Source organism: Montipora foliosa, chromosome 8 (genome assembly GCF_036669935.1).
Source record: "Montipora foliosa isolate CH-2021 chromosome 8, ASM3666993v2, whole genome shotgun sequence".
Classification (NCBI taxonomy): Eukaryota; Metazoa; Cnidaria; class Anthozoa; order Scleractinia; family Acroporidae; genus Montipora; species Montipora foliosa.
In genome coordinates, this window is record NC_090876.1 from 12,556,072 (window position 1) to 12,571,071 (window position 15,000).

General features: G+C 38.4%; 1 long non-coding RNA gene and 2 pseudogenes across 1 annotated transcript in view; 2 read left to right on the forward strand and 1 right to left on the reverse strand.

Annotated features, from left to right (window-relative positions):
* The window catches only part of LOC137967759 (uncharacterized), a 416,483-nt gene that overhangs the window by 247,159 nt on the left and 154,324 nt on the right, over positions 1-15,000 (forward strand). The window lies entirely within an intron of this gene.
* On the forward strand, positions 8,714-10,764 carry LOC137967423 (uncharacterized; annotated as a pseudogene).
* Positions 10,829-12,996, reverse strand: LOC137967424 (uncharacterized; annotated as a pseudogene).

Genomic DNA, 15,000 nt, shown 5'->3' on the forward strand with positions numbered 1-15,000 from the left:
AATATAAATGGAAATGAATAAAATTATTATCTAATTTATGTTTAGTATAAAAATCTAATATAAAATATTAAAAGTAGATATATAAAAAGTACATATAATTATGTTCATATGGTATTCATATAGTGACCATATAATATTCATAAAGTGAACATAGAGTATGAATCTGAAAAGTGTTTTTTTAAAGATAAATCTTTTGAGCCGAGATTTAAATGTTTCTGTAGTTTCTGATTATTTACCTCTTGAGCCTATCATGTGGAAGGTATTTCCGGACACGTCCAATCGATCTTATCACACTGCTTGCCTTCTTACACGTCTCATTTATATGGTAAGAAAACGATAGCGTTCTGTCCATGATTACACCCAAATTCCTGGCCTTGGTTTTCACTTTGACTTTGGTGTTAGATAGGTCTACAGCCTCACAAAAAGCTGGTTGTTTGCTAAATCGCGAGTTAAAACGAAGTATTTCAGTTTTATTGGGCTTACTCTTTAACATGTTCTTAGTGTTCAACCAAAACACATCTTCAACACAAGTGCGAAGGACGTCAAGCGAGTTAGCAGGAGATTCATGATTGTTGATAGCAATATAAATTTGAGTATCATCTGCGTAGAACATGCAGCCTAAATTGTGCGAGTGAATAACATCTTGTAGAGATGCCATGTATAAAGTAAACAGTAAAGGGCCCAGTATTGAGCCTTAGGGAACGCCGTATTCAAGACGCAAAGTTGAAGATGTGGAGGTACCAACAGTTACCCTTTGAAATCGATCAAATAGGTATGAAGAAAACCATTGAAGAACTGATTCTTTAACATCCTCGGAGACCCAGGGGCAGATCGCGGAGGCAAGGGAAAGTCAAAACGGGCGAAAGAAGATGGCGACGAAGAAAAACATAGTAGGGCGAGAAGAGCCCCTGGGGACAAGTTCTTACCAGACCAGTTCCAAACAGCAGAGGTAATCCTCAATTCTGATTGGTGCCAGAAATTCTTTGTGTTTTTCTGGCCAATCAGAGGTCAGCAGGCCGTGAAGTCGTTTCGTGTCTTCTTACACGGAAATCACTTGATCGCCATACTCGCCTTGGTTCGTTTGGCAAGGTTTTGCTCGAGGAGAAAAGTCTCAATCACAGCACAAAATATATATATACAGGGAATCGTTCGGAATATCGGCGGAGAAATACGCTGGACCTTTCGCAGGTATTGGTACAGTAGCGTATTTCCAAGTGTGCGAAATTTGTTTAAAGATGTCCTCACCGATTCACCTAATAAAATAGCAGCGATTACTTTTGATCTCCTTTTCTTAGTCGAGGTATTTCTAGATTTCTTGCGTCAATTGCTGTGGCTGAAATTTTGCTGATCTCCAGAGAAAACGTTTGCTTCTGAATGCTGCCAAAGTAACAGCTGATGTGTTCTTTAATAGCCTTGCAAAGGGCAATACCCAGGCTATGCAAATGTGCTGGCAATTCCCTTGAGACAATTTTACTTGGATAATGGACAATAATCTGAACGTGAAAAAAGATTAAAGACAGTGGCAAAGAACACAGGAAAGACATTGTGAATATTTTATGAGCACCGTAAGTTGGGTTGTCATTAATGTTCTCAAGCAACATTAATTTTGCTCTAAGGAAATTTTTGTTTGCTATTTCAGGGGCACCCAACGAGAATAGAATTCAAAACCACTTAGACATAGCATTGTTAAACGTATTTTAGCATTAAAACGGTAGTGGTAGGCATATTTTTATCCCCTAAAAATTTTTCATCTGTTCGGATTTCCTAGCTGAAAGTCTAGTGATCCGAAAATTATAGGGATCAAAACTTACCTTTTCGAAAATTTCAGCCTGAATAAAGACTCCCGAAAATTCTAGTTGGCCTTTTTAGGGCAAAAATCCGTTAAAAATGGGCAATTACACCATTTTTTAGATGTTCGAAAATCCTAGGACAGGCAGTCAAGCAAGAAATTTTACAACAAATGTTCCGAAACTTCTAGATCTCAAATCGTCTTCCGAACAGATATTTTCCGAAAATTGACGTTGGGTGCCCCTGCTATTTCATATTTCATACAAAAGTGTGCTGTGTGTTCGACAGTCATAACAACAACGGAGTCCTGAGGTTTCTAAAACAATGCTGAAAGAAATCTTCTCCAATAGTAAAACGAGTTTGGATCCATGTAGTACATAATCTGAGTTGTACCTCTGCAAATATAAAATCTTAACCTTGATATTTCTCTTTACATCAAAGATCCCAAAAATGTGACAACTTATAATAATTATTTCACATTCGTTCAATATTTTTTATTAATTTGTCAGCGTTATTGGACACATCAGAAAAAGTAGCACAATATTTCAGTTTAGGGAAACAAAATAGAACCTCATAAAATGAACCATTAGTAACTGATTTATGTACTATTTTCATATTTCCCACAGAAAGAAGGAAACAGAATACTCTTTCTATAGTACAAGTATGTTGAACAATGACAACAATGATATTAATGATAATGATAATAATAATAATAATAATAATAATAATTATTATTATTATTATTATTATTTTTATTATTATTATTATCGTTATTATTATTATTATTATTACTATTATTGTTGTTGTTCAACTGTATCCAGCTGCTTGGGTTTTGAAATCAGCATAAATATTATACTCAGGCAAAATGCAAAATGTCACTGCAGCATTAATCTAGATAGGCAATTGTTGAAGAGGTAAAGAGCACTCCACAGAATGACAGAAATGTGGTCACTGATGAAAAGAGAAATTATTTTCTCAGTTTAAGGAATGGGAAAAAGATTACTCCAATCTTTACAAAAGGGCTACAGCCTCATACCTGTGTAATACTATTGCAAGGCAATGTTTTAAAGGGTGTTTGCTGGGTCCCAACTGCTGCTATGCTAATGGTACAGTGCTGCTCAAAGGCCCTCTAAAACTTGTTGCTTGAAAAGTATCTCAAAACCAATTCAGTGAGCAGTATTTTGTTTTTTAGATTTTGAAACCATATCATAATTCTGTGACCCAGCACATGTTGTGAGAAAGAACTATAAACTGAAGAAGAATTTGAAATATTTAAGAAAAAGCTGAAAGATGAAAAAAATTCCACTGGAAAAATGCAAAATAACGCTTCTCACTTGTTTCCAAACAAATCAGGGAACGACGCTAGACAAACTTTTCCAAATCTAACAAACTATTTCTGGTTGTATTAATCTTGATTCATTAATGATCCTCTAGAGCGGCTCAGGTGGCATGTGTGACAATAAGCCGGAGCACTTGGCGGAACATCTGTTCTGAGCCTCCTAAAGGATAAGGATATGGCATCTTTTGTAAAAAGTTAAACTAAGTAATTTGCGAAAAACTTGAAACTTAAGGATATGCCATTATAACAATGGCAAATTTCATTTTCTAGTACACTGTCAGTGTAATAAAACATGTGTTTCTACATCAACATACAGTGTGTGTATGTATACAGAATTATTGGAATTGTGTATACCTTGACAGATATTCCTTTGCTTGATTTTGGAAAGCAGTGGCAACTTGATTTTGGTGTTTGGGTGCTTTCCTCATGGTGATTTTTTAACTCACCAGGGCAATACATCACCGAGGATGGTGGAATTGGCTTAATTGGTACATTTTCAAAGGGAATTCTATAACCTTTTTCCATGTCACTGTGACAAGCAGTTTCTGCATCTTGCTTCGGTGTCAAAGGATAAAGGGGATGTCTCCTTTTCAACAAGTGCTTTGCTGAAATGGCAAATGACGACCTTTTTTTTTCCAGATTGATTCCAGCCTTTGTGGTTAGTGTCGCACAATGCACCAGAAAGACCATCATCTGCCTGGACCTTTAAGTTTGATAGAAAACCTCTTCAAATATTCTCAAAAATTTACCATAAAGGTTTTGCTGTCTCTGTTTGTTAACAAAAACGTAAGGACGCACTCGACAACAGGCATGACTGAACTGTTTCTTTCGGTTGGCTCATCGTTATCGTGAAGAGAACACGAGCTCGATAGCGTTGAATTTAATTTGGCGCGCATTGAAATAAAGTCGTGCTGCGTGTGACCCGTGCGATCAAGAATTTCTCGAGATTAGCAAAAGTTATTGCCACCGCAATTCATGTAAGATTTCTAGAAATACCTCGACCAGGATAAGGGGGCAGAATGAAAATAATTGTCAGATCAAAAGTAATCGCTGCTATTTTATTAGGTGAATCGGTGAGGACATCTTTAAACAAATTTCGCACACTTGGAAATACGCTACTGTACCAATACCTGCAAAAGGTCCAGCGTATTTCTCCACCGATATTCCGAACGATTCCCTGTATATATATTTTGTGCTGTGATTGAGACTTTTCTCCTCGAGCAAAACCTTGCCAAACGAACCAAGGCGAGTATGGCGATCAAGTGATTTCCGTGTAAGAAGACACGAAACGACTTCACGGCCTGCTGACCTCTGATTGGCCAGAAAAACACAAAGAATTTCTGGTACCAATCAGAATTGAGGATTACCTCTGCTGTTTGGAACTGGTCTGGTAAGAACTTGTCCCCAGGGGCTCTTCTCGCCCTACTATGTTTTTCTTCGTCGCCATCTTCTTTCGCCCGTTTTGACTTTCCCTTGCCTCCGCGATCTGCCCCTGGGTCTCCGAGGATGATTCTTTAAAGTTGAAATATACTTGTAATCTGTCAATTGAGATACGATGATCTAGCGTATCAAACGCTGCCGAGAGGTCTAGTAATGCAAGTATTATTTCGCCATTAGAGTCTAGGGTCATCAGGATATCATTGGTAACTTTCAGTTTCAGTTGAATAGAAGAATCTTTTTTTATAAGAACGTTGAGTTTGAGATTAACCAAAATTACAAGAACGTATTAAGAACATTGCTCAGGCTGAGACTGAGTCGATTGAGAACGTTTTTATTTCGGTCATTTGTATTTTAAATGAAAGCATGAAATACGAAATGTAAGTTAACCAAAATACGTAAAGTCCCAGTATGGCGCTTCTTTTTTTTTTTTTTTTTTCACCGTTGTTTAATTTTTTGTGTAAACATTTATAGTGTTAGGGGAGGCCGCTGTAAGCATCTCTTAAATTCTTCATTCCGTCATTCCGGTATACCCTCTGATTGGCCAATTTTGACAGTTTTAATACATCAACACTTACGTCTTCATTTCGATTCTCGCGCGGATCTCACGCTGAGCACGAAAGAAAGATGGCAACTCTGTCGCAGAGTATCTTAAAGTTTTTCCAAACGTACAAGCGCTCAGATTCGAGCAAAAGCTGTGTCTTAACTCGAGAAAAAGATGTGTTTGCAATGTTCCAACAGGAAAAAAATTTCAGTTATTTCCGCGCGTTGTGACAGCACTTCAATTTTGTGAAGGGATATCCACAATAATCGTTGTTTCCCCTCTGAACAACAAAAAAGTCGTGCTTGAACTCGCGCGGAAACACAAAGCCGCCGATTTTTAACAATTTGACATTTGACAGTTGGCATGCGAAAAGGTTATTTGCAAAGTGGGCGGAATGAAGAATTTAAAGAGATGCTTACAGGTTCCCCTAACCTCGCCTCAACCCAAGCCCCACAATCGTTTTTCATACCCAGTTATTTTCGTTTTCTCGACTACCTGGGAGCCTGGAACAGGCTCTCATAGTGTATCCACGCGCTTTAGCGAGGCTTTGATTTTTGGCCGATCCAGTTGGGTTCTGGTAACCAACGACGTCAAAGAAGTCAAGAATGTAATTCCGTTGTGAATAGTCAGAACATTCACGGCATCCGAATGGTAACTATCGTCGGATATTTCTATAAAGACTCAACAAAAAGTTCTAAATTTTCAACAAGACTCCTATTCTTACACTTTTGCACATTTCTTTCTGAAGAGATCCTACCAAGTTACTTCTTTGACGTCATTAGTTACCAGGGCCCAACTGGCTCAGCCAAAATTTTTTTTCACGTATAAATCAAACGCCCGCGAAAACGCGTGGATATGTTGTGGTTTAATTTTGTTTTTGGTTTTAAAAGTTCATTCTTTTTCAAACCAGTTTAAATTGTTTAAACTGCTCATTTTATTTGGATATCTTTCTGTAATTGACTTTATGGAGTATGCATATAATAAATTTACATTTTCTGTGCATGGAATGGATGTATTGACAACTTTCTGGCTGATGTCTCCATAAATTCCTGACGCCACTTTTCCATAATTTGCTTTTCTCTGTGAGAAATTCGACTGGGTGCTTGGGACAAGACTTGAAACAGTCCCCGTTTTGGAACTACTTTCTTGTTGTTCCCTGTGAAGAGTTTGCCGTTGCTGTAAACCCCATTCCCTCGAGTTATCATTTGTTGTTCAATTTTGTCAATTGTTTCAACTTAGATCGATGCTTCTTTCCTGAAAGGCGGAGTTGCTTCTCTGCTTTTTCTTGTTAGGCCTTCTTGTAAAAATCATCTTGTAAATAACAATTCTTTTTGAGTCTTTTGTCTTTAGTTGGCCTTTCACTTCCTCTAGTTCTCTACAGAAATCGATTTCATTTACGCAATTGCATTGGCGTGACTCTGCCATATGAGTATTGCACATTTGTGTATAAATCAAACTTTTGACTGAGAGTGGCCTGGGGTAAACAATAAAACATTGCGTGGTCAAGTGGAATAAGGAGTAGGCAGCAGATCTCAAGATCAAGTTCTGGTGAGTACACAGAAAGGTCTCGAGAAATATAAATGTCTGTGTGTTCTGTGGGGCGGGGGGGGGGGGGCATAAGGGGCTAGGGAAGGGTGCGTTACTGAAAAGAATCAGTGAGGGGTAGGTGAGTAGAAGGGAGGAAACGATATTTAGTTCTTTTCCAGACCCCCTAAGAAAACCAAGGCCCTGTTTTTTACCTACACCCCCAATTTAAAAAAAATCCCTTTTTTAGACAGTTGATTTAAAAAAAAATGTAAAAAATTTAAACTGGTTTGAAAAAAAATTCAAACGAAAAACAAAATTAAACCACAACAGATACAATATAAGGAAACTTTCTTTGAAGTACTACACTCCAGACACCCTAGATATTTAAACAAGAAGTTAAAAAAAAAAAAACGAGGAAAAAATAAGTGTCAGGGACTTTAAGGGCATATTCAGTATAACATAACGATGGTTTTCTTATTGCATGACACACTTCTCAGTTAATGAGCTGCTCTTATTTACAATCGTTCCAAAATATTAAACTTCAACACCATCAATGCAAGCACTTTGATAGGTTTCCTAGTCACGTCCGGGAGATTTCAGTCATTGAAAAACTATACCATGTAAAATTACAAACATCTTTAAGAACGTGTTCAGCCTCACAACGCCAAACTATATAAGAACGTTCAGTCTCAGCTCCAAAATTAGACGTTTTTATAAATAAAAAAGGAGTGTATACGTATAGCTTCCTTTCTGGGGTTAGAAACGGGAGCTCCGCTTGTAGGCTTGGCTAAATTAACCTATATGTTATTTCTTCGGACGCGATGGCCTGGGAGTCTGATTTGATATAATTCCAAAAGCATAGGTCTCATGGTTAAGGAAGAGTCTTGCAGTTGTACAAAATGTTGTATTTAAATCACTACCCGGAGCATAGTAAGGTGTAGTAAGCATATTTGTATCTTTAAGTATCTGTAAGTTTTTAAAGCATATCTGTCCCATATCTGCTTTGACCTACCTTTTCTGCTATTAATGTTGATTCACTTAAATCTATACTTAAGACATATTTGTTTTCCTGTGTCAAAAGAAATGGTGGAGTGATTGCGGGGTTGAGGATACGAAGATCATTAACTGGTCGACGGCCTACCTGTTGGCTAAGATGCGTACCAAGAGTACCAAGCTTAGAGAATTTCAATTTAAATTCTAACATAGAGGAGGGTCAACTAACACCTTCCTTTCCAAAATTGGTGTACAAGAAAATGAAAATTTCTCCTTCTGTAACGTCTTTCCTGAGACATTAATCCCTCTTTTAAACAAAATATTTCTGGAAGTGGTTAAATGGCTGCAAGAGGCTAATCTGCTCTCTATAAAGGCTACTCTTTGACAAATATTATCGCTTTGGGGTTGGAGCGAGAGAGATCCAATTTGGCGACTCAAATTAACTACTGTTTCCTTCTGGCAAGATATCACATATGGCTTGTCAAAACAAAATCCGAAAACTACCCTAATTCCTGACATTCTATATGCCTCCTCAAACTACTATGTGAAATAGAATCGAAAGCAGGGGAATCGAAAAAATGGGAACCCCTGCAAAATTTATCTAGAATCCATTATATCCTTTTCCTGTTCTCCTGACAGCAATCTTTCACCGTCAAACTCATGCCTTTTGCACTTTTCACCCTTTTACGAAAGGTTCAGCAATATAGTTTTTCTTTTAAACTTTTCTCCTCTTTTTCTTGCCCTTTAACTTTTTTGTAATTTAATTGGTGCTAAAGCTGTAAGTAGTGTAAGTATTGTATGTAGTTATAGTATTGTTGCAAGTTCTTACGTAGGTTCTATTTGTATAGACCGTATTCATAAATGGCGGCCGCGCGGAACAGCCTGGTTTCGAATACATGAGAACGAGGCTTGGTAGGCCAGCTAAAACTTAGAGCGCACTTAGATTTGTATTATATTAAAGTTTCGAGGCGATAAATGTTACGCAAAAATATCCTGAAATCTTTATTTCTTGAAGGATAGTAGCGGAAGAAGATTCTATTAGTCTCTGTAGGCTTGGTAGACCAGGGATGAAATCAAGGGATGAAATGGCCTCTACAAGTCGAGATTCAGACGCGGTTATTCTTACCGAAGACGATATTCCGGGAGCTGCTTTGGCTGGAAGAAACCCTTCTTCACTAAAGAATGAAGAACTCAAGTTTTGGTTGCGATGCCGTGGCGATTCACTAAAGGGGTGTAAGACGAAGGCACAGCTTATAAAGCGGTAAGCAACATGCTGGCAGCTTTGTTGTACAGATTTGCTTTCAGAGATCGGGCACATATGATTTTTTTTCTGTAAAATTTAGAATTCCTTATCGACTACTTTGCAGTGTCGACGAGTATATTAATTTAAAAGTGGAAGAGATAAGATGGTGATCGATCCTGATCCCGATGAAATCTACACGAAAAGAAAGGCAAGGGTCTCGAACATTTCAAAAGACACCACTCCTTCGTCAAGTGTGAAATATCCGAGCGATGGCTGGGGGAAGTCGCTTGAAAGGATGCCTTCTTTCACAACAGCTGAAATGAGCCAGCACGTGGCAAATTCTGGAAAAAGAGTCGCAAATGCTGAGCATCATTCAATTCCGACCAATTTAAGGAAAGCTAAAACCTTTCTGGAGGACGAGTACTTGAAGGAGATTGAGGCAAACAGTGATCAAAGGTTCTTTTATTTCAAGGCAAAGTGCTATCACAGTTTCAAGAAGAGTGAGGCCCCCCATGCTCTTCGTTTTGCTATGTGTATTGTGTCAGGCCAAGTCATTCAAGCCACCTGTTCATGTAAAGCTGGCAAAGTTGGTTACTGTAACCATGTTCTGGCATTGATGTTTAAAGCATACAAGTTTAGTTTATTTGACAGTAAATCAACCGATGATTTATACCCGGATGATGATGAGCAGCCGGATCTTGCATGCACTTCTCAGCTCCAAAAGTGGCACAAAAAGGGTCGTAGTGACAAAATATCTGCTCAACCGGTAATGGAAGTCACCATTTCCAAAACTAAACTTGATGAAACTAAGAGCAGAGAGGGAGTGAAATGTCTCTTTATGATGCAAGAACTAATCCCCAACATGATGTTGAGACCGAAATGAAATTTAAAAAGGCCCTAAAGCAAATAAATCCCCAAATGGGCTTAGCACTAATGAAAAGAGATGATTCTTCCATTAACAGTTGTGTGGAAACCAAATTTGGAGAAAGCCAGATTGGGTCATTTTGTAGTTATCAGTTGAGTCACACTAAGGCGAACTTCGTGGCTACTGTGGATATTTCATCAATGCCAAGAGAAGATGTCAGCCCAGACACTGAACTTACCTATCCCAGGTTTCCTCTGGACTCGCGCAGTGATTTTGTTTTGCCTAACAACTTAGATGTTGCTGAAAAAGCACTTGTTAGTTCCCTTGTTGTGGATGAGGCCATGATAAACAATATCGAGGAAGCCACAATAGACCAGTCATCATCTGAGCAGTGGAAGAAGGAACGTAAATTTAGATTTACTGCTTCAAAATTTGACTTAATCTCAAAAAGGCAAAGGAATCATGAAAAATTTGCAGCTGACCTCATCAATCCGAAGCCGTTCACCTCAAGGTATGTCGAGCACGGTGTTAAAAATGAACTCATTGCCATTGAACAATATGAGAAAATTATGTTTACCCGAAAGACCCCAGTAAAGGTTCTCAAGAGTGGTTTTGTTGTTTGTTTGGATATGCCATTTCTTGGAGCCTCACCAGATGGCAGAGTTGTTGATTTTGGCTGTCGAAATCATTTTGGACTTGCTGAAGTGAAGTGTCTAGAGACAAAGTATCAAGTCACTCCACTGGAAGCATGTTAGGATCCAAACTTTTTTTGTGAGGCTGTTAATGGACAATGCAGACTTAAAAGGAATCATTCCTATTACACTCAAGTGCAAGGCCAGATGGGTGCTAGTGTAGCCTCATGGTGTGACTTCATTGTCTACACAAAGAAGGGAATTTCAGTGGAGAGAATCCCTCTTGACGCCGCCTATTGGGCAACTCTGAAACAAAAGCTTGAAACCTATTTCTTTACCCATTTTATCAAAACTGCGGCTAGTAAGTTTGCAAAATGATTATCAGTCATTATGTAAACAAATGCTAGGCACTGCAAGTGCATTTTATTTATATACATGTACATAATTGTAGGTTTAGCTTACTGCTTGGTCAAAAATAATTATTATGAACCAGTGAAGCCTTTAAAGCTTCAACATACATGTAGTGATCACTATCTATTTTCTCCTGGCAGTGTAATACTTAAACAAGCCCATATCATGAGAATAAAGGGATTGATCACCGAAGACAAAATTAATTGGCTTGGTTTTTCAAAGAACCTCTCACAACTGACAACTACAACACATGTATGGAACCTACAGTGGCGAGGAGAATTTCTGTGATTATATTGAAGCTTTAAAAGTTGAGGAGAGTTGAAGTTACATAATTTCATGTAAATATTATAAGAAGTATATTGTGTAATCCTTTTGAAAACAATGATAAGAACCTTATTTTTCAATTTTCAATATAATAGCTGACATAAAGACCTTAGCCTGAACTAAGAAAGTCAAAGAATTGTTATTTAGATTATGATAGAATCAAAACTGGAATTGTGGGAACTCTGACAAGAATGATTCCAGTTAAAATTTGCATACAATCATTTGTTAGGACAGGTTACAAAAGACAAAACAAAAATTGTTCAACTGAGCACCATATTTTTCTTCATGACATGTGTTTAGAAAAGGATACACACAAAGGAGACTGATTTACCCCTCTTTCAAATTTATATGTTAATTTTGGGTACATTGTTGTGGTTAAATTTTGATCTGTTTATATGTAGAATATATTATTTTCCTTTACTGTTTTCAGTTGAAATATTTTACATGTATTCATCTCTATCCCCTGCCTGGTTGGCATTTTAACCAGAAAATTTACTTGTCACAATGAAATCAAGATCAATTTAACCCTTTCACTCCCAGAAGTGATTAGTATGTAACTTCTCCTTATAATATCAATTCACTATTCAGCAGCCAGGTGATGAGAATGAATAAACGTATCACTCAGATGGTGTTATTTTGATCAAACTCAAATTCTCTTAAGTAATATAAAAGGGAATGTCTAGCAGCTAGAAAGGAAAATTACTAATCAGATCTTGGGAGTGAAAGGGTTACGCACTGATGATGGGGTCCTGCATGTTGCACAAAATGGCACACACACACCACATTTGATTCACTACCCCAAAGAGACTCAATGGAATAACCCATCAAATATCAGAAAATTCTTCACCTTATTGATAGCCCTCTCAACATGGATTCTTAAGCTAGCTATTTCTTGTGTTGCAATCACATCTTCAGCTGACATCTGATCAGACATTCCCAGGAAAGGAGGAATATTTAATGAAACACCAAGGGGAAGAATGTCTTCAATAGTAAAGCCCTTATCTGCCATTACAGAGTCCCCATTTGAAAAGGGAAGGTTCACGAATCCACTTCGCTCTACTATTTCCCTGTCAGATATGCTCCCAGTGAAAAGTTGCCCAATAAATGTAAAAAACCCTTTTGCAGAAATTCTCACCAGTGCCTTTAAAGTGGTATGGTGTTTATACGAGCTAAACTATTCACTATTTAGAAGAAGGCTACTAGGCATTTCACATCGCACCTCCGTACAGTCAATGATGACCCTTGTTCTTGGATACTTTCCCTTAAAGTCCTGAGGCATTGTCTCGTCTACTAGTTTTCTGGAAGGCCAAATATTTATATGGCCAAGTTTCATATACATATAGTTAATCCAAGAAATGAAAACTCTGCTTACAGTTGGCTGAGAAACATTAAAAAGATGAGCTGAATGTAATTCAGCAAAACCTTGTCTTAGCCTACACAATGACAAAAAAAAAACTCGTCTACTGGTTTTCGAGACCTTGGTCTCCCTTGTTTGACAGCCTTTGCACTGCCAGCAATATCTTTTCCGGACAACCAGTACTTGATGTTTTCTCCCCTGGCGCCAGGATCTAAATAGTCGTACAAGGCCATCATGGTCTGATAGTTAGGAAATCCAGCATAAAATGCTACGAGCGAGTCATTTGACTCGATGTTTTTCAATGAAAGCAACTGCGCCTCGAGTTGCTCATATTTCTGCTCCAGATCGGCAACTTTCTTTTTCAATTTCAAAACCAAGGCCTCTAGATCTTCATTTTTTACGTGAAGTGCGGATAGTTTCTCTTGCAGCTCAGATATTAATAAATCTTTCTCAGATTTCTCGAGAAAATCAGAGTTAGATTCTCGGTTCGGTGTCTCTACTTCGCCTGTTTCCGAAACAGACGTGGCGCCACCCATATTTGTTTGGGATGAATTGTTGCACACAGCTTCGCTGCATCTCTCAGCCGATCTCCAAGGAGAAAAAGGTCCTGTCGACCAAAGTTATCCCCTACAGAGACTAATAGAATCTTTTCTGCTACTATCCTTCAAGAAATAAAGATTTCAGGATATTTTTGAGTAACATTTATCGCCTCGAAACTTTAATATAATACAAATCTAAGTGCGCTCTAAGTTTTAGCTGGCCTACCAAGCCTCGTTCTCATGTATTCGAAACCAGGCTGTTCCGCGCGGCCGCCATTTATGAATACGGTCTATTGGTAACAAATTTGTAACTAGTGTTGAAATTGTAAATGTAGCGTAAGCGTTGTACGTAGCTGTAGTATTGTTATTGGTTTTTATGTAGTCACAGTATTAATAATAAACGTTAAAGGAAAAAAAAAACATTCCATTTAGGTTTCTGTTTTGTAAGTTTTAAGTCAACTCAACTGGAAATATTATGAAGCAATCTTGACTCCAAAGTGTACAAACAAACCATGCCATGTACAGTAAATTAATAAAACGTCCTTTGTCTTATCCAGGAAACCAATATGCACCAGATTTCATTGCCATTTGAAAGAACCAGTAACCTGTTTCTCGGCATTTCTCTGGTTATTTAGCTTTCATTTCAGCAGGGAAGCGGAAGTGCCAAAGAACGTTCGACCACAGAGCTCGCCAACGGAATCGCTAATTTTACTCTTTCCAGAGATTCAAACCCGCTTCTGGACATGTTATGAGATTTTTGAGATGGCATTCCATATCTACATTTATACAAATAAAATCAAGTTGCACCATCATCATTGGCCGTTTTTATACAAGAGACGCATAACTTGGGCAAACATTTTTTCTGCGTCTGTTAAATTCGTCCAGTATAAAGTCGGACATAAGACGCATTATGCGTCTGAACGACCTTTTCAGTTTAGTGCGTCTTGAAAGACGAACTAAACTGGATAGTTCGTCCACACGCATTAGGCGTCTTGTGCCCGTCCTTATAGTACACGAATTTAACAGACGCAGAAAAAATGTTTGCCCAAGTTCGTCCCAGACAGATTATGCGTCTTTTATAGTTCGTCCCGTCTTTACACTCGACGGATAACATAAGAGACGTAAACTTTGTCTGGTTGGATTGTGCGTGTCTAGCATAAAAACGGCCATATTGTAAAATGCAGCAAAATTCTTCGTACGCTTATGGCGGATCACGTCTCGAGGACTTCGCGAGAGTTGCGCGCGATAACGATGGCATTTTCACTTCCGGCGTTTTAACAGCCAATCAGAACATGAGTTTGGTCGGGAAACTTTGGCCGACCGTCCGGAATTCTTGAGAGACTTTAGGTCAGGGCCAGTTTTAGCGAGCGACGACATAAGAGGACATATGGGCGAAGCTGAAAATGGGCCTGATCGCAGGTTAGTATTATTATAGTATTACGTCATATAACCCCACACGCATCACGCTGCAATTTCTTTTCGCGTTTCGCCATGGAAATATGACACTTCGCGGGAAAAAAGCGTTCCAAAAATAAACAAACTCGGGAAAGGGTTGGAATAAGTGTCGAGAGAGGCTCCATTTGATGGGCTCCACTCTCCTATCAAGGGCGGCAATGCACCAAAGGAGTCCACTAAAGATTACAATTTTTGAACAGTGCTCCTCACTACGAAACATTTGCTTCGCTGCACAATAAAACATCACAAACGCAAAGGTTCTAGGACATCTATAATTTTCAGAATTGGCCGGTTATGGGTATCTGCACGTCTTGCACTCGCTTCACGACTTTTCTTGCTTAAGGACGTTCGCGTCAAAATCTTCTTACGGTGAGATTTTCTTCATTTCTCGCCTATAGTTAGGTCATAAGGTACTTAATCCAAAAATAAAAAAAAATTGGGGGTCACCGACTTTGTTTCGGAGAAAATGGCAGTGGAAAACTGCCTTAATTTCGAGAAATCGGTCATAATTGTGAGATGTAACCTCGTCTGCTCATCTATCGAAAA